The following is a 19,873-nucleotide window of genomic DNA, read 5'->3' on the forward strand; positions in this document are numbered from 1 at the left end:
TGTACACTGTCCAATTTGCCTTTGCTCAAAACAGTTCCAAATGTGAACTCCGTTTTAAACTGCTGGCTACATGCTCTGTGTGACACTTGTGAATGCGATTGCAGCAGATAGGGGAATGGACGGTGCGAAACAGTTGGATTGGTGACAGCTTTTTTGATTTGTTCTCGCCTTCTCCCTTGTGGTCCTGATATTATAAAGATCTGTTCCATGAATAGGTCCGTGAAACTGAATCTACTGACCCAAATACAACACTGAGGAGTCTGGGCACCAGCAACTTCTCCTTTACAAACAGGAATCCGCTTTGGCTTCAAGCGTTCGTGAAAGAAACAAAGAACTTGGATTAATATTGTGCCTTTTGCAACCTCAGGACCCCCCAGCACTGGTTGTGCAGGTAATGAAATTACTTTTTGAAGTCTACTCGATGTGGAAATGCAGGGAAATGCAGCAGATGTTTTGGATGTGGCAATGGCCCACAGACAGCAACGTTGATGACCAGATAATATTCATGGAGAACACTGGGGTGACAGAACTCCCTGTTCTTCATCGAAACAGTGCGGCGGGATCTATTGCACCTTTCTGAGAGGCAGGCTGGGCTTCTGTTTAAGGTCACATCCAAAAGACAGCACCTCCCTCTACCCTCTCCCCCAGGACATGGCCAAATGTCTCCGCTCAAATTATGTGCTGAAGTCTTGATTAGGATTTAAATTTACAACCTTCTGACTCAGATGATGCTACCAGGACCTTTGGCTAACACTGTACCTGGTTAATTTGAAGGTACTCTCAAGTAAATAATGTACTATAATTAGGACTGATCTGCTGATTTCCCTGGTTTGCTACTGTTTATGGAACAATTTACTTTTGGATTGAATCTGATTGATGGGGATATTGTGGTCCCTTTACACCGGGTCAGTTGCTTAATTCTCCTATCCAACAAACCAATGTAATGTTTGAAAGCGTTTACTGCCAATCTTCTGAGCTGATTTGTTTGGACGGTTTTTGTATTTAAAATAGTCTGTGTAAAATCAGAAATTGGCTTCGAGCAATAAAGTTTGAACAGTGGGGCACAAAGTCAAATGGACACTGGCAAATGTCACTCAAATGCACGTGGCTTAACCTGCTTTCATGCTCATGTGATTTTCCAGCTGGCCTTCTAGAGTCTAACATTTAGACCAACCGAAATGCCCTCAGCGTAAAGGAACCAGAGCTTTATTGTAATGTTTTAGTGCATTGAATGAAATCTAGCACGTTTAGACTGGGTGCTCCCGACATACATCTGGAATGGGCTGAGGGAGAAGTTCCGTGAAAGAGCTCTGCCACAGTCTAACTCCCTTTCATTGATCTGTAATCTTGGGTGGAATTTTATAACCCCTCCCGCTGGTGAAATTTTCCAGTCCTGCCAAAGTCATTGGACTTTTGAACGGCCAGCTGCATTTTCTGGCCCAACCCGCTGCGACAGGGCTGTAAAATTCCGTCCCTTGTTTTATGGTCTGTTTTAGTACTAGCTTCTGTTTTAACTTTGGTGTTTTTTAATGGATGAGTTGACTTTTTTTTCTAGCGACGTGTATTATTTATGTAGAATCATAAAATAGCCCAGTATTATCTTATTTGCCAGAAAATGGATTGTTTGAAGCACAGAATTGCACCATGGTAGCAGGCCCAACTGGTTCAGATTTATCCTCGCAGTTATCATAGAATCCCTACAGTGCAGAAGGAGGCCATTATAGACCTCTATAAGGGGTGACCTTATAGAGGTCTATAAAATAATGAGGGGCATAGACAAGGTAGATAGTCAATATCTTTTCCCAAAGGTAGGGGAGTCTAAAACTAGAGGGCATAGGTTTAAGGTGAGAGGGGAGAGATACAAAAGTGTCCAGAGGGGCAATGTTTTCACACACAGGGTGGTGAGTGTCTGGAACAAGTTGCCAGAGGTAGTAGTAGAGGCGGGTACAATTTTATATTTCAAAAAGCATTTAGATAGTTACATGGGTATGATGGGTATAGAGGGATATGGGCCAAATGCGGGCAATTGGGATTAGCTTAGGGGTTTTAAAAGAAAAATAAGGGTGGCATGGACAAGTTGGGCCGAAGGGCCTGTTTCCATGCTGTAAACCTCTTTGACTCTATGGCCCATCGAGTCTGCGCCGACCACCATCCACCCAAGCCCTATCCCCGTAACCCCCCATATTTACCCTGATAATCCTCCTGACACTAGGGTTAAATTATCATGGCCAATCGATCTAACCCACACATCTTTGGACTGTGGGAGGAAACCGGAGCACCTGGAGGAAACCCACGCAGACACGGGGAGAATGTGCAAACTCCACACAGACAGTGACCCGAGACCAGAATTGAACCCAGGTCCCTGGCACTGTGAGGCAGCAGTGCTAACCACTGTGCCACTGTGCCGCCCAATCCTCGCAGTGATCAATATCCCGTGAGCTCACTCTGGACAGAAGGAAGAAGACACTTTTTTTTGTTCAGTGGAATGCAAATAAGTTAGTGATTGCAACCGTGACCATGTCAAAATTTAAGAATAGGGTTAGGTAGGTGGTTGAAGGATAGGGTTGGATACACTACTCTCCAGATGTGGGAGCAGATGCCAAAGTTGACCAACTGGAAAGAAAATTTCAAAGATGGTACTGTTCACCAGCAATCTCAAGTTTTCAAGCCAGTGTTTGTCATTTTCTCTTACTCGGCACCATCCTATTGAGAAAGACAAATTTTCGCAGAAGCTCAAGGGGCAACTCAAAGCAAAGCCCTGTGGCAGTTCAAGTTTAAATGAGAGATTGAGATTGGTTTTAACGCACTGGGATTTGCAATGGTGCAATGACCTTGGATAGCCATGCTACACTGCGTTTGTTAGTCACCGGGGAAATAGATGCAAATGCTGGTTATGTTTAACAGTCAGCAGCTGGTACATGTGGGAGGCACGTTGACTGGTAATTCAGAGACTTTCATACTATTTTAAACATTGTATGGGTAAAGGGGTACGGGATTGAAAGAAAGCACACACAGGAATTGAAAGGATCTAGTCCAGAGCTCTCACCTGTCATTATAACTCCAGTAAGAAGTTTAACAACACCAGGTTAAAGTCCAACAGGTTTATTTGGTAGCAAAAGCCACACAAGCTTTCGAAGCTCTAAGCCCCTTCTTCAGGTGAGTGGGAATTCTGTTCACAAACAGAGTTTATAAAGACACAGACTCAATTTACATGAATAATGGTTGGAATGCGAATACTTACAACTAATCAAGTCTTTAAGAAACAAAACAATGGGAGTGGAGAGAGCATCAAGACAGGCTAAAAAGATGTGTATTGTCTCCAGACAAGACAGCCAGTGAAACTCTGCAGGTCCACGCAACTGTGGGCGTTACAAATAGTGTGACATGAACCCAACTGTGTTTACCCCAGTCCAACGCCGGCATCTCCACATCATTATAACTCCAGCCATATCTGCCGGCCTGGGAACAACTGGCTGACAATGACCATAGAAACATAAAAACTAGAAGCAGGAGTAGGCCATTCGGCCCTTTGAACCTGCTCTGCCATTCATTTTGATCATGGCTGATCGTCAAATTCAACATCCTGATTCCCCCCTTTTCCCCCCAATATCCCTTCATCCTTTTAGCCCCTAGAGCTATATCTAATTTCTTCTTGAAATCAGACAACGTTTTGGCCGCAACTACATTCTGTGGCAGTGAATTCCACACATTCACCACCCTCTGGGTGAAGAAATTTCTCCTCACCTCAGTTCTAAAACTTATTCTCAAACTATGACTCCTAGTTCTGGACTCCCCCACCATTGGGAACATTTTTGCTGAATCTACCCTGTCTAACCCTGTTAGAATTTTATAAGTTTCTATGAGATCCCCTCTCACTTTTCTAAACTCCAGTGAATATAATCCTAACCGACTTTATCTCTCCTCATATGACAGACCCGCCATCCCAGGGATCAGCCTGGTAAACCTTCGTTGTACTCCCTCTGTAGCGAGGACATCCTTCCTCAGCTAAGGACACCAAAACTGCACACAATACTCCAGGTGTGGCCTCACCAATGCCTTGTACAATTGTAGTAAATCATCCCTATCCCTGTACTCAAATCGTTCGTTATGAAGGCCAACATACCATTTGCATTCTTTACTGCCTGCTGTATCTGTGCACTTACTTTCAGCAACTGATGCACAAGGACATCAAGGTCTCGCTGAGTATCCACCTCTCTCAATTTACACCCATTCAAGTAATAATCTTGACCATGTGATATTGGTTCTGTAAGTTGCAATTCGAATGCTGCCTTGCTGAAGAATGGATGAAAAAGGTGGCACAGTGTTTTGCACTGCTGCCTCACAGCGCCAGGGACCCAGGTTGAATTCTGGCCTTGAGTGACTGTGGAGTTTGCACATTCTCCACGTGTCTATGTGGATTTCCTCCGGATGCTCCGATTTTCTCCCACACTCCAAAGGTGTGTAGGTTAGATGGATTGGCCATGATAAGTTGCCTCTTAGTGTTCCAAGATGTGTACGTTAGGTAATTAGCCATGGTAAATTTCCCCTAGTGTGTAGGTTAGGTGAATTAGCTATGATGAGGTGCAGAGATGGGGCAGTGGGGTGGGCCTGGGGTGGGAGGAGAGGGGGGATGCTCTTTGGAGAGTCGGTGCAGACTCGATGGGCCAAATGGCCTCCTTCTGCACTGTAGGGATTCTATGAAGTCAATTAAAACCTATAAAGTTAAGTCAGGTCTGTAAATGTGGAGCAGGGGGAATGAACCTTACTTGTTGGCCTGCATTCTTGGACCATTTACGTGGTGACATTGGACAGTCTCATGCTCAAAAATTCCATCAAGTTTGCCATCTCCTTTCACATCTCTTCCCAAATCCTGAGAGTATTCTACCAGCACTGACCATGGAGCCCATCTTCCTGTCACATCCGTTGTGCTGGTGCTTTTACAGAGAGATGCTTTCCTGGAATGCTCAGCTCACACAGGAAGACCGCCACTTCTCTAGTAGATAGCAGCAGTGTAGGCCAACGCAGTACTGAGGGAGAGCTGCACGGTCTGAGGTGCTGTTCTTTAGACACTTCCACTAAGCCATTGATGCCAGGGATGAGAAGCAATAGTAACTTGGAGAGGTTTCAAATCTTGACCGTGTCTCCTGGATTGTTTGTTTGATTTGATTTGATTTATTGTCGTATGTACTGAGATACCGTGAAAAGTATTCTTTCAACTTGGGCAGAGATTGCTGAGAGGAGATTCAACTGGAGTTTTAAAAATGATCAGAGGTCGCGATGGAGTGAATCGGGAAGACTAATGTAGTTGTCGGGAAGATGCAGATGAGAAACCTTTTCATGGAGCAAGCTGTTTGAGAGTGTAATGCAGGAAGTAGTTGAGGCAAAAGCCAATGACACCTTTTAAAGGAAAAGCAGGTAAATATTTGAGTGAGGACGATCAGATCCATGGGAAGCGCGCAGGGTAGTGGGATGAGTTTTGAATTGCTCTGGAGAAGAGTTGGCACAAACACAATGGACCAACTCTCCATCTCCTGGAGTGTAAATATTATGGTCCCGTGGTTTAGTAACATCCTGCTTCTACGTTTAGCTTGCTACCCACAAGATTTTGCCAGTCACTTTCTTTTTCCCTGCACAACCTTTTGATAAGCTGTATAAGCACTTTTTAAGAAGTGTTGAAGATCTATTCTAACTCTGTGTGGTCACTTCGCCCCTCCAAGTACAACTTGGTAAGTTTTTCATTCGAGGTCTACAGAGCTCAAGTAATCCAAGGGAATCAACACTTTAAAAGTTGCGACCAGCTATACCCTCACATGGCATGACCGTACACTGTGCCCGCACCCTCAATTTTGTAAGTTTTAAACAATGAGTTCAATTCACATAGGCTTCGACACACATCTATTTCCTGTTTTCTTATCTAGATTTTGAATTCTATTGTTCCATTTTGGGAAGTACCTAGAAGTAGTGTAAATCTCTTTCAAATATATATCTGATGCAAAAACCACAGGTTCCAGAATCTGAAAATTGGGTATTACCAAGAAATTTCCAAAAAGACTGGACAAAAAATCTATGGGCTTTCTTTTTGCGAACACTGGTGACATATCATCATTGCTGCTAAATTGGAAATGAGGGTAGTGTGAGAAATGGTGAAAAGCGATACTGCTGAGGGAGCAGTGGAATGATCAAACCTAAATTCCTTTTCATATCTGTTGCTGAGGAAGAAATCTACCATAGCACTGTTCGTCCCATACAAGTTTATATAAACTTCAGAGGACACTTGCAATCATTTATTATCCAACATATCCATATTCACCCATCCAGCTGTAAATAGTTGTTGGGTGACAAAGGGGTGGCACAGTGGTTAGCACTGCTGCCTCACAGCACCAGGGACCCGGGTTCGATTCCCGGCTTGGGTCACTGTGTGGAGTTTGCACGTTCTCTCCATGGCTCCGTGGGTTTCCTCCGGGTGCTCCGGTTTCCTCCCACAGTCCAAAGATATGTGGATTGGCCATGATAAATTACCCCTTAGTGTCAGGTGGACCAGCTGGGGTAAATGCATTGGGTTGTGGGGATAGGGACTGGGCAGGATTGTGGTCAATGCAGACTCGATGGGCCAAATGGCCTCCTTCTGCACTGTAGAATTCTATGAAATTAAAGGAAGGGAAGGTATAGATTAGTGTCCGAGGTGGGTGTGGGGGAAGTATCTTATTTTTGTTTTCATTCGCTATTTAGTTATTTAGCTGAATAGTTGCATATCTATGTGTGGTGATTGACTCTTACTCTGCTGTGTTGCCCTTAAAGCAGTGGTTCCCAAACTTTTTTCACTGGGCCGCACTTTCGGAATAAAAATTTGCTCGCGCCACACCAAATTTTTTATTGATAAGAAATACATTCAAAAACAAAAAAAAACAACTCCTAGCAGTGCTTGATTCATAACATAGAACACAACTACTTTATAATATGATCATGGGACATCCAGAAAGTATAAAACAATGAATCACTTGATGCTCTTGCTCTCACTTTGGAAAAATATCTATCCATGTTTAAATGTTTCTTTGATTGTCCTTGAATCTTCCCGCCACACTTGATATCCTCTCTCGCCGCACCAGTGTGGTGCGGTGTGAGAACACCATCCACCAGGTACACGGTACCTACTCTCGTAACTCGGCCAACGTTGTCTACCTGATACGCTGCAGGAAAGGATGTCCCGAGGCATGGTACATTGGGGAGACCATGCAGATGCTACGACAACGGATGAATGAACACCGCTCGACAATCACCAGGCAGGAGTGTTCTCTTCCTTTTGGGAACACTTCAGCAGTCACGGGCATTCAGCCTCTGATCTTCGGGTAAGCGTTCTCCAAGGTGGCCTTCACGACACACGACAACGCAGAATCGCTGAGCAGAAACTGATAGCCAAGTTCCGCATACATGAGGACAACCTCAACCAGGATCTTGGGTTCATGTCACACTACCTGTAACCCCCGCGACTTGTCTGGGCTTGCAAAATCTCACGAACTGTCCTGGCTGGAGACAATACACATCTCTTTTAACCTGTGCTTAACCCTCTCTCCACTCACATTGTCTGTACCTTTAAGACTTGATTACCTGTAAAGACTCGCATTCCAACCATTATCTTGTAAATTGAGTTTGTGTCTTTATATGCCCTGTTTGTGAATACGACTCCCACTCACCTGATGAAGGAGCAGCAAGCGCTCCGAAAGCTGTGGCTTGTGCTACCAAATAAACCTGTTGGACTTTAGCCTGGGGTTGTGAGACTTCTTAATGTCCTGAGGGCCAGCATTCTGCAATCTTTTCCCCGTGCCATTGCAGTGCGAAACACTCTCGTGTGAATAATAAGCCTCTGCATGAACAGAACGTTCCTTCAACAAATCCTCTCGAGCTGCATGTAAATTGCCTGCTCCATTACTATGGCAGCTTTTCCAGTCTGAGTTTGTTTGCAATGTGTTTACTGTACAGAGCTCAGTCAGGCTGCAGCAGGAAGTAGGCCAACCACTCTGCGTTTCCAGGTGATTGCTACATGTTTTATCATAATATTTTCCACAAGGCGTTCACTTTTTGAAGATGGGAGCGGTGGTTTTTCTGTTAAGTGATCTTGAAAATAACAATGTTGGGAATTTAGAATTCATCCAAGGCAGGGTCAATAGAAATATGTCATTTAGACTCAGCACGTGGTCTAAGTGTAAACATATAACAAGCTATATTTAAATTTCCCACTGAATCACAAACATTCAAGCAATTTGCCTTTACTACAAAGAATCATAGAATCCCACAGTATAGAAGGAGACCATTCGGCCCATTGAGTCTGTACCGACCACAATCCCACCCAGGTCCGATTCCCGTAACCCCACATATTTACCCTGCTAATTCCCCTGACACTAGGGGCAATTTAGCATGGCCCTAACCTGCACATCTTTGGACTGTGGGAGGAAACCCACGCAGACATGGTGAGAACATGCAAATTCCTCACAGACAGTGATCTGAGGAGGGATTTGAACCTGGGTCCCTGGCGCTGTGAGGCCCTGGTACACTGATGATGTATTGTATAGATCCTTGGTGTGTCCACAGCTGGAGTATTGTGCGCAGTTTTGGTCCCCATAGCAAAGAAGGATATTCTTGTCTCAGAGATAGTACAACAATGTGTTTCATCTACACTGATTCCTGGGATAAGGGGATTGACCTACGAGGAGAGATTGGGATTGTCTGTGTGGAGTTTGCACGCTCCCAATGTCTGCATGGGTTTCCTCCGGGTGCTCTGGCTTCCTCCCACAGTCCGAAAGATGTGCTTGTTAAGTGCATTGGCCATGCTAAATTCTCCCCCAATGTACCCGAACAGACGCCGGAGTGTGGCGACTGAGGGATTTTCACAGTAACTTCATTGCAGCGTAAATGTAAGACTGCTTGTGGCACTAGTAATTAATAAGCTGTTCCCTGCAGCTCAGAAGAATGAGAGGTAGTGACATTTGAATCAAAAATCCTTAAGGGGCTTTAGAGGGTAAATGCTGAGAAAATGTTCATTTGGCTGGGGTATCGAGAACACAAGGTCACAGTCTCAGACTAAGGGGATGGTCATTTAGGCACAAGATGAGGAGACATTTCATCTCTCAATGTTCTGAACCTTTGGAATTTTTTAACCATAGAGAGCTGTGGATGTTCAGCGGTTGGGTATATTCAAGTCTGAAATGATTGATTTTTGGCCACCAAGGGAATCCAGGGATATGGCAATAGTTCAGGAAGGTTACATTGGGTTGGAAGGATCAGTCATGATCTTATCAAGTAGGCCCGAGTCCTGCTCCTATACTTCTGATCTGATAAATCAGAGGGAGGAATTTGAATTTTTGTAATGCTTTTCATGACCTCAGGATCTTTCAAAGACCAACAAAAGACTTTTGAAGAATACTCAGTCTTGCAATGCAAGGGGATGCATTGGCCAGTGTGCTCACAACAGGGCCCTATGGCCAGCAATAACATAAATACCAGGTATTCTGTTTCAGTGACATCGATTGAGGGATACATATTATCCAGGACATGAGGATAATTCCCCTGTTATTATTTAAATAGCATCATTGTGATTCTTTAGCTGAGTTCATTCAATCCACCTCGGGTAAAAACAGAAAATGCAAGGAAATCTGTGGCGAGAGAACAGAGCTAACGTTTCAAGTCTGGACAGAGCTGGTATCAATCTTGGGTCAAAGTTAAGAAGTTGTGTGTCACAGCTCCAATCCAGAAACCAGTATCCATGGCTTAGTTTGATTCTTCAGTACAGTATAAAGGGATTATTGCACATGCTGGTGAACAAATCTGTTCAGGGAACGCCATTCCTTTTCCCCAAACATCCACTTGAAACCACCATTAACTGAGAGAGCAGTAACTCAATGCCAGTCTCAGAGTGGCAGGGACCCAGGTTCAATTCTGGCTTTGCGTGACTTTCTGTGTTGTTCGATGGATTGGCCATGCTAAATTGATCCTCAGTGTTAGGGGGATTAGCAGGGTAAATAAGTGGGGTTACAGGGATAGGGCCTGGATGGGACTGTTGTTGGCGCAGGCTCGATGGGCTGAATGGCCGCCTCCTGTGGAGATTCTATGAAGATTTAATGAGATACTTTCCTCTCTTGGCAGAGGCATCAAATATAGCAGGATATGCTAGAACTATAAAGCATTAGTTAGGCTATAGCTAGAGTACAGGATACAGTCCTAGTCACCACATTACTGGAAGGATGTGGTCACATTACAGGGTATCGAGAGGATTTACAGAGGATGTTGCAAGGAATGGAGAATTCTAGTGATGAGGAAAGATTGGATTGGCTGGGGTTGTTTTCTGTGGAACAGAGGAGGCTGAAGGGAAATTTATTTGAGGAGTATAAAATGGAGCATAAAACGTGGATAGGAAGGATTTGGTTCATGTAGTGGATAAAATTGACAATTCAACACTTAATCTTCTCGCCTGATTTCTTTATTGTGTCTCTGTTTCCATGAGAAAAAATGTTAGAAGTCTGAAACTGATTGTGGGGATGTAGGCCTAATGTATGTTCTTTGAAAGTACTGTGCTATTCTATGAAGATTTGTACGTTAAACTGATTAAAGGTTCATCTTCCATTCTTGGGAAGATGTAATCAATCACGTGGCAGTTTTCAGTGTTTCCTCGTGGCTGTCCCTCTCGCAGGAAAGAGAATGGTTACATGGTGACCAATGTTTAGAAATAAATATTCTGGGATGCACAATATTTCAGAAAGACAGAATAGCAGGAGGCTGGGCGGGGTAAGGGCAGATAGGCTTGATAGTAAAGGATGACATAAGGACATGAATGAGGAAGGATCTTGGCTCAGAAGATCATGAAATAGAATCAGTATGGGTGGAGATCAGGAATAGCAAGAGTCAGAAAATGCTGGTAGGAGTAATTCACAGGCCCCTAACAACAGTTATAAACAAGGAGGTTGAATTTCTTTTTTATTCATCTGTGGGACACGGTTATCACTGGCTGGCCAGCATTTATTGCCCATCCCTAGGTGCCCGGGGGCAGTTGAGAGTCAACCACATTGCTGTGGCTCTGGAGTCGCATGTAGGTCAAACCAGGTAAGGACCGCAGATTTCTTTCCCTGAAGGATATTGGCGCATCAGATGGGTTTTTACAACAATCATAGAATCCCTACAGTGCAGAAGGAGGCCATTCGGCCCATCAAGTCTGCACCAACTACAATGCCACCATATCCCTGTAGCCCCACGTATTTACCTTGTTAGTCCCCCTGACACTAAGTGGCAATTTTGCATGGCCAATCAACCTCACCTGGACATCTTTGGACTGTGGGAGGAAACCTGGAGGAAACCCACGCAGACATGGGGCGAATGTGCAAACTCTACAGGCAGTGACCCAAGCCGGGAATCGAACCAGCAGTGCTAACCACTGTGCCACCCAAATCGACAATGGTTTCATCAGTAAATTCTTAATTCCAGATTTTTTTTTTATTGAATTCAAATTCCACCATCTGCTGTGGCGGGATTCGAACCCAGATCCCCAGAACATTGGTTGAGTTTCTGGATTAATAGTGTTGTGATAATGCCACTAGGCTATCACCTCCCTTTGAAGAAAGGGCGCTAGTTCCTCCTCCTCACCCAGGTTAACAAATCTGGGACACCTTGTCTGGGGACCAGTTGTCACACTTGTCAGAATTTCAACGGTCAAGTCCCACCAGCCTCTTAGTCAACTAGTCTCTGTTGGGCAGAGTTAAAATTAGTCCTTTAGTTTTTCATTGAAGATATATCTGTGTAATGTAACAAAATGATTCCTGATGTTCTGCTATATGACAAGAGAGGTGTTCCATGGCAGGAAAGAGTTACTCGCTGCACTCTTTCAGACTTTAGACTTTGCATTGTAACCTCTAAGTCTGGAATAATATTGGGAGAAAGTAATCTGTGGAATTTGGACTTTTCTAGATTATAGAATGACATTATAATGGTTAACCACAAGTGTCTGAGCTAGAAACACCACAGCTATAAATATTTATCTCAAACATAAATGGTAATAAAACATAAGAACATAAGAACTATGAGCCGGAGTAGGCCATCTGGCCCCTCGAGCCTGCTCTGCCATTCAATGAGATCATGGCTGAAAATTTCATGGACTCAGCTCCACTTACCCACCCGCTCACCATAACCCTTAATTCCTTTACTGTTTAAAAATCTATCTTTGGCTTAAAAACATTCAAAGACGTAGCCTCAACTGCATCATTATAAAGCAGTCATTAAAACATTGTTTTACTTATCCCAATACTGTACTCTCCACGCGTCTGCTTCCAAAGTATTGCACGAAAATAGTGCGAGACAGTTCAATGGTGCGTTTCTTGAATTTGATGAAAAGATTTCCGGACAGCTGGTGTTTCTGAGCAACAGATTTTGGGACTTGGAGAGGTTGCAGAGTATTCCATTCTGTTTCAGACAGTGATCAGTACATAGAATTCCCTGCAGTACAGAAGGAGGCCATTCGGCCCATCAAACCTGCATTGACAACAATCTCACCCAGGCGCTATCCCCATAACCCCACATATTTATCCTGCTGATATCCCCCCCATCACAGTCACATCAGATGGAGTGTAAAACTAGTTACCATTTCACTGTTGGCCACTCTGCGTTACTAGTGAGGTTTGCTCTATATGTCTGAAGCTAGTTGCGTCTAGCTGGTGTAAAAACATCCGTGGCTTCTGGCTGCAGATCTTGGTATGAGTGAAATGAAACTGGGTGGAAAAACCCTGTCCTTTTGGAGGAGTTTTTTAAGTTTTTAAGTTTATTTATTAATGCCACAAGTAGGCTTACATTAACACTGCCATGAAGTTACTGTGAAAATCCCCTAATCGCCACACTCCGGCGCCCGTTCAGGTACACTAAGGGAGAATTTAGTACGGCCAATGCACCTAACCAGCACATCTTTCGGACTGTGGGAGGAAACCGGAGCACCCGGAGGAAACCCACGCAGACACTGGGAGAACGTGCAGACTCCGCACAGACAGTGACCCGAGCCAGGAATCTAACTCGGGTCTCTGGCACTGAGAGGCAGCAGTGCTAACCACTGTGCCACCGTGTACAGGGACACTGCTCTGTTGGATTTCATTATGAATTTAGGTATGGTGCTTTCATTAACACTGCAATGAAGTTACTGTGAAAATCCCCTAGTCGCCACACTCCGGCGCCTGTTCAGGTACACTGAGGGAGAATTTAGCATGGCCAATGCACCTAACCAGCACATCTGCAGCCAGAAGCCACGGGTGCTTTCAAACAACATTGTATGGGCTTTCAGTCAGACACCAATTTCCAGATAAAACAAAATAGTCCATGAATTGCCTGTACTTAACTCCATTACTACAGTTACACCAACATTGATCATTACTTGTATTTCTGATTCACTTTTAACTGGTTTTCAATGCAAATTATTGTAAGATTCATGCTTGAAAGTTAGACTGCGTTTTGAGGAAAAACCTGAAGTAGTCGTCATGTGGAAATAAAGAGGAATTGCATTTAGAAAGGTTATAGCAGTTATTAACATGTGATGGTGACATCATTGCTTTCGCAAAGAAAACTGAAAATTTGATTAGTACTAATATAGTACATAAGATATAAAGATAGTTTTGTATCTTCATTTGTTTATAAATACCTAGTTAATAGTTCACAGTAATACTCCAAAGGTAATTTTTAGTTCAGCAAGATTGAACTTCAACTGTAGAAATGGGATAAATGCAACTAAAGCAGATTGAAGATGATTACACTTAAAGGATTGGGGCCGGTTGAGGCCATGTTTACCTAAGGAGTTATCAGTTAGAAAGATAAGATCATAAAACAGCAGCTGAGTTACATGCCTGGAGAATTGGAGACACAATATCTACACTGCATATAAAGAAATGCAGCCCAGAGAGTTTTGTTTTTGGAATTCCACAATTAATTTAAAAGCATTCAGAGAGCCCTGGAAGACTATATCAATATGGAGCTGGGTGGAGCTTAAGAAGAAACTAGGGTTTCAGTTTATTTGTGTGTTTGCTTGTGTCTGCAGCAGGAAAAGGTGTTGCCATTAGGAGGCTCCAGGCAGCAAAAGTTGGCGCTGTTAGCTGACTGTGTAGCTGGGGCTCAGAAGAAGCCCTGGGGAGCTGATAAGGTGGCAGAAGGTCACTGATTGTAAAGGGGTACAGCTCAGAAGAACTCCTGGGAGCCATTCACAATTTGGTGCAGTTGGGGAGATTGGTTATTGGTGGACTCCAGGGGAAGTGCAAACCCAGTGAAATTAATCGGCTGGTGAAGAGCTGAAATTGCACCCATAGGTGGAAGCTGGAGTGCAGACTCTCAAATCCAGGTGAATGGAATATAGGGAAAGGAGGTTAAATCCCCGGGAGGTGTGCAGTTGTTGAGGTAGTCCAAGTTGAAGTGGCTTTGAGAGAGTTGATATTCGAAAGTGGAACGTTTAGTCCATCATAAGGGTGACATTTTCAACAAGATTGGTTGACTCAGTGTTTGTTGACATTTGGATGGCTTGCTGAGAAATCTGTATTGATTGCATTTGCAATCTATCGTATAGTGTGGTGTGTTCAACCTGAGTTTGCCTGTCAGTTCACTCTAGCTCGTGTTAACGCTGAATGTGCGTATAAGATGGAGCTTGTAGGTTGTTTTATTTTTCTGTCCTTGTATAGTAAAGTTTATTTCTGTTCATTCAATACCCATGGAATCTCATGGCTTTTATCTCTTAGCAAAAGTTGTCCACCGTAAACAGAACATTATTGCTCCCAAATCTTGCCGACAACCTAGGGTCTGCTTCAGGATCACATTATTTCCTGTGTTTTGACCCCCAGCAGTTTACTATCTGTCAAAGTAGTTGAAGATTTTTACACCCAAAGAGAGAGTGCTGGAAAATCTCAGCAGGTCTCGCAGTATCTGTAAGGAGAGAAAAGAGCTGACGTTTCAAGTCCAGATGACCCTTTGTCAAAGATTCCAGCATCTGCAGTAATTTGCTTTTATTTATGAAGATTTTTACATTTGGTTTTGCATATAAAAGTGAGGCATGGAGAGACCACACAGCCCAATCACAGCAATGCATTACAATAAGGTCACAAAGCAGTCAGTGAAACACTGTTCCAATACCACTGCACTTGGTTAGGCTGCATTTGGGGTATTGCATGCAGTTCTGGTCGCCACACTACCAGAATGATGTGGAAGCTTTGGAGAGAGTGCAAAGAAGGTTCACCAGGATGTTGCCTGATCTCGGGAATGTTAGCTATGAGGAGAGGCTGTTTTCAGTGGAAAGAAGGAGGCGGAGGGGAGACCTGATAGAAGTCTACAAAATGATGAGAGACATAAACAGGGTGGATAGTCAGAGACTGTGGTGAACCATCGTTGGTTCACCACTGGGGTTGTTATTATGTTACTGTTGGGCTAGGGTGTTGTTACTGTGGGGGTTGTACAATGTTGTTGGGTTAGGGTGTTTACCTGTTATAAGAGTTATCATGGCACATTCCAGTGGGGTCCCGCCTCCGGTGGCGAGGTATAAGACCCCCTGCTCCGGCAGGACCCCTTCAGTCTGAACTGGTGTATTCGTGTTAGTAGTTCCATTGTTACACAATAAAAGCCTTCAATATCGAAGCCTTGGTTCCACGTGCTTAATTGTCGCGCATCAATTTTATTGTGTAACAGAAAACTCACAGCTGTACAAAAAAAAAAGAGAGTATGGAACAGATCTTAAAACCGGATCGTCTGACACTGGACCCACGTGCGGTCGGTGCCGCTAACACATTCGACCATTGGTGGAAGTGTTTCGAGGACTACCTGGCAGCCTCGGTAGCTATCACTACAGACAGTGATAAACTCCAGGTCCTCCATGCAAGGGTAAGCGACACGATTTATCTCGCCATTCGTGCAGCTCACACTTACCCGGGTGCCGTCGAGCTCCTAAAAAAAAGATACACGAAGCCACCCAATGAGATACATGCTCGTTACCTCCTCGCTACACGACGTCGGCAGTCGGGCGAAACCATGGAGGACTACGCCAATGAGCTCCTGCAGCTTGCCAGGGGCTGCGATTGTAAAGACGTATCAGCCGAACAATATATGTACGACCTCGCCCGAGACGCGTTCGTAGCAGGGGTAGGGTCCTCGTACATCAGGCTTAAATTGCTGGAAAAGGGGAAACTCGACTTGACCCAAGCAATGGAGATGGCCGTGATGCTGGAAGCGGCGTCGAAGAGCTTGGCGCTGTACCCCGAGGACCACGTGCAGTCAACGTGGCTGGAGCAAGCTCAGCTCCCTCCTCGCCCTGCTAACCCGCGCTCCCAGATCGATCCGACGACGGCGGCAGCTCCAGGTGGCCAGCGATGCTATTTTTGTGGTGGGGCCAAGCATCCACGGCAACAGTGTCCGGCAAGAACGGCAATCTGCAGCCAGTGCGGTAAAAAAGGCCACTACGGCAAAGTCTGCAGGTCCAAGCCTAAAAACGGCAGTGCAGCTTGTAACCCTCCAGAACGGAGACAATCTCCTTCGGCGTCGCAGTACCCATGAGGTCCGACCATGTGCGATCCCAGGACGGCGCCATCGTGGCTGACGGAGGAGGAGGAAGACCACCAGGAGTCGCTGCGCTTGGCGCCCTCGCCCACGTGCGATTCATGGGGGCGGCCATCATGGTCCACGACGACTAGGAGCGACCAGCAGGGGTCCTCAGCATCCACATCGGCAGCATGCAGTGACGCCCAGGGGCCAACGGTGGCGTCGATCTCCCTGGACCAGACCAGGCACTACAGACTTGAAAATTCTATGATGGATATAAAGGTTAGTGGTCGAACTGTGAATTGTCTGTTTGACAGTGGGAGCACCGAAAGTTTCATACACCCTGAAACTGCTAAAAGGTGTGGACTCCGGGTTCTCCCTGCTAAGCAGACAATTTCCATGGCATCACGGTCCCGGTCTGTACCGATCCAAGGACGATGTATGGTAACTCTTGAGGTACAGGGCACAATTTACGAGCAATACAGGCTCCTTGTGTTACCTCACCTTTGCGCGCCAATTCTCCTCGGACTAAACTTTATGGTCCACATGAAGAGTGTGATCCTACAGTACGGTGGGCCACTCCCTTCACTGGCAGTAGGGAATCAGCCGCAGCCTCCAAATTGCCCAAAGCGCCCCGCATGCAATCTATCCACCCTGAAAATCACTACACCATCCCTTTTTAAAAATCTGGTACCTGGCTGCAAGCCCATCGCTACTAAAAGTAGGCGTTACAGCGCTGAGGACCGGATCTTTATTAGATCTGAGGTTCAGCGGCTCCTCAAGGAAGGGATCATACAGGCCAGTGCTTGTCCGTGGAGAGCGCAGGTCGTGGTAGTCAAAAGCGGGAACAAACCTCGGATGGTCATCGACTATAGTCAGACCATTAATCGTTATACGCAGCTGGATGCGTATCCTCTCCCGTGCATTTCTGATATGGTCAATCAGATTGCGCAGTACCGAGTGTTTTCTACCATAGACCTTAAGCCCGCCTACCATCAACTCCCCATCCGCCCAGAGGACCGACAATATACGGCTTTTGAGGCGGATGGTCGTCTATACCAATTCCTCAGGGTTCCATTTGGTGTCACCAATGGGGTCTCGGTCTTCCAGCGTGCTATGGACCGAATGGTGGACCAGAACGGGTTGCGGGCTACCTTCCCGTACCTGGATAACGTCACCATCTGCGGCCATGACCAGCAGGACCACGACACGAATCTCCAACACTTTCTGCGCACTGCATCTCGCCTGAATCTGACCTATAACAGGGAGAAGTGCGTATTCCGTACGCGTAGGTTAGCCATCCTCGGATACGTGGTGGAAAACGGGGTCATTGGCCCTGATCCCGACCGTATGCGCCCACTTACTGAACTTCCCTTGCCCGCTAGCACGAAAGCACTGAGGAGATGCCTCGGGTTCTTTTCGTATTATGCACAGTGGGTCCCCAACTACGCGGACAAAGCTCGTCCGCTCATTAAGTCCACAACCTTCCCACTTACGCCGGAGGCCCAATTGGCCTTCAAGGCTTTGAAAAGCGACATCTCGAAAGCCACGATGCACGCGGTGGATGAATCCATCCCTTTCCAGGTGGAGAGTGATGCATCTGATTTCGCCCTAGCCGCCACACTAAACCAGGCAGGCAGGCCCGTCGCGTTCTTTTCCCGCACCCTTCAAGGCCCTGAAATTCGGCACTCAGCGGTGGAGAAGGAGGCTCAGGCCATTGTGGAGGCAGTCAGACACTGGCGCCATTACCTGGCAGGGAAGCGGTTCACCCTGATCACGGATCAACGATCCGTGGCGTTTATGTTCAGCAACACGCAGAGGGGCAAGATCAAGAACGATAAGATCTTGCGGTGGAGAATTGAGCTCTCCACCTATAATTACGATATTATGTATCGGCCAGGGAAGCTCAATGAGCCCTCGGATGCCCTCTCGCGCGGAACATGCGCCATCATGCAGGAGGACCGCTTGAAGGCTCTCCACAATGATCTGTGTCATCCTGGAGTCACCAGACTCTACCACTTCGTCAAAGCCCGCAACCTGCCCTACTCGGTGGAGGATGTCAGGTCAGTGACGAGAAGCTGTCGGAGTTGCGCAGAATGCAAACCACACTTTTATCGACCAGACCGGGCACAATTGGTCAAGGCCACTCGCCCTTTTGAGAGGCTGAGTGTGGATTTTAAGGGCCCCCTTCCCTCAACGGACCGGAATGTCTATTTCCTCAACATAATAGACGAGTATTCCCGGTTTCCGTTTGTTGTCCCCTGTGCGGACACGTCGACTGCCACCGTCATCAAGGCATTCAGTGAGCTTTTTACCCTGTTCGGGTACCCCTGCTACATTCATAGCGACAGGGGCTCGTCGTTCATGAGCAACGACTTGAGGCAATTCCTGCTCTCATTCGGGATTGCCTCTAGTAGAACCACGCGCTACAACCCTAGGGGTAACGGACAGGTGGAAAGGGAGAATGCTACAGTCTGGAAGGCTGTCTTACTGGCACTGAAATCCAGGGGCCTTCCAGTCTCCCGTTGGCAGGAGGTCCTTCCAAATGCGCTCCATTCTATCCGCTCCCTCCTGTGTACGGCAACCAATGCTACTCCCCACGAGAGGATGTTCTCATTCCCTCGGAAGTCGTCCTCGGGAACCTCATTGCCAGCCTGGTTGACGTACCCAGGACCCGTCCTTCTGCGGCGACATGTGAGGGCTCGCAGGTCCGACCCCTTGGTCGAACCGGTCCAACTCCTCCACGCCAACCCTCAGTATGCCTATGTGGCATATCCTGACGGGCGAGAGGACACTGTCTCCATTCGAGACCTGGCGCCCGCAGGGGACGTAGCAACTCCTGTCGCTCCTATTCCCCCAGTCACGAATCCACTACTCCTCATTGCTTCCCCAGACGTGGCGCGGTCAGCACCGGGACCAGTGCATAACACTTTTACTCCCATGTACAGCTTGCCTGAGACTCGGAGATCGGCGCCACCATCATCACCACCACCACCACCACCACCAAAGGTTCCAGGATCCCCTGCACCATCGCCTCACCAGGGCCAGCCGGCCCGGGAGTCCTTGAGGGGACAGCCAGACGTTGTTTTGGAAAGAACGCCACCGCAAGCACCTGCTCCGGTTTCGCAACCGGTGTTGAGGAGATCACAGCGTCGGTGCGGTCCTCCAGACCGTCTGGACTTATGAATTCTGGTTATATGACCTGTTTTTTCTTGCACCCCGCCACCTTTTGTTCTTAAAGGAGGGGTGAATGTGGTGAACCATCGTTGGTTCACCACTGGGGTTGTTATTATGTTACTGTTGGGCTAGGGTGTTGTTACTGTGGGGGTTGTACAATGTTGTTGGG

General features: G+C 46.2%; 1 protein-coding gene across 15 annotated transcripts in view; it reads left to right on the plus strand.

The window, feature by feature from the left end:
- LOC144510532 (inactive rhomboid protein 1-like) overlaps window positions 1-19,873 on the plus strand; it is a 369,670-nt gene that overhangs the window by 154,151 nt on the left and 195,646 nt on the right. For 2 of the 15 annotated variants that reach the window (XM_078240037.1, XM_078240038.1), the window contains one exon: window positions 216-391. The exons of 12 other annotated variants lie outside the window; for them this stretch is intronic. The gene's annotated coding sequence lies outside the window, so the exon portion shown is untranslated. Of the gene's footprint in view, window positions 1-215; window positions 392-19,873 lie in introns of those variants that run through there. One more of the 15 variants, XM_078240030.1, reaches the window with a different exon arrangement.

The sequence above is a fragment of the Mustelus asterias genome, chromosome 23 (assembly GCF_964213995.1).
Source record: "Mustelus asterias chromosome 23, sMusAst1.hap1.1, whole genome shotgun sequence".
Lineage (NCBI taxonomy): Eukaryota > Metazoa > Chordata > Chondrichthyes > Carcharhiniformes > Triakidae > Mustelus > Mustelus asterias.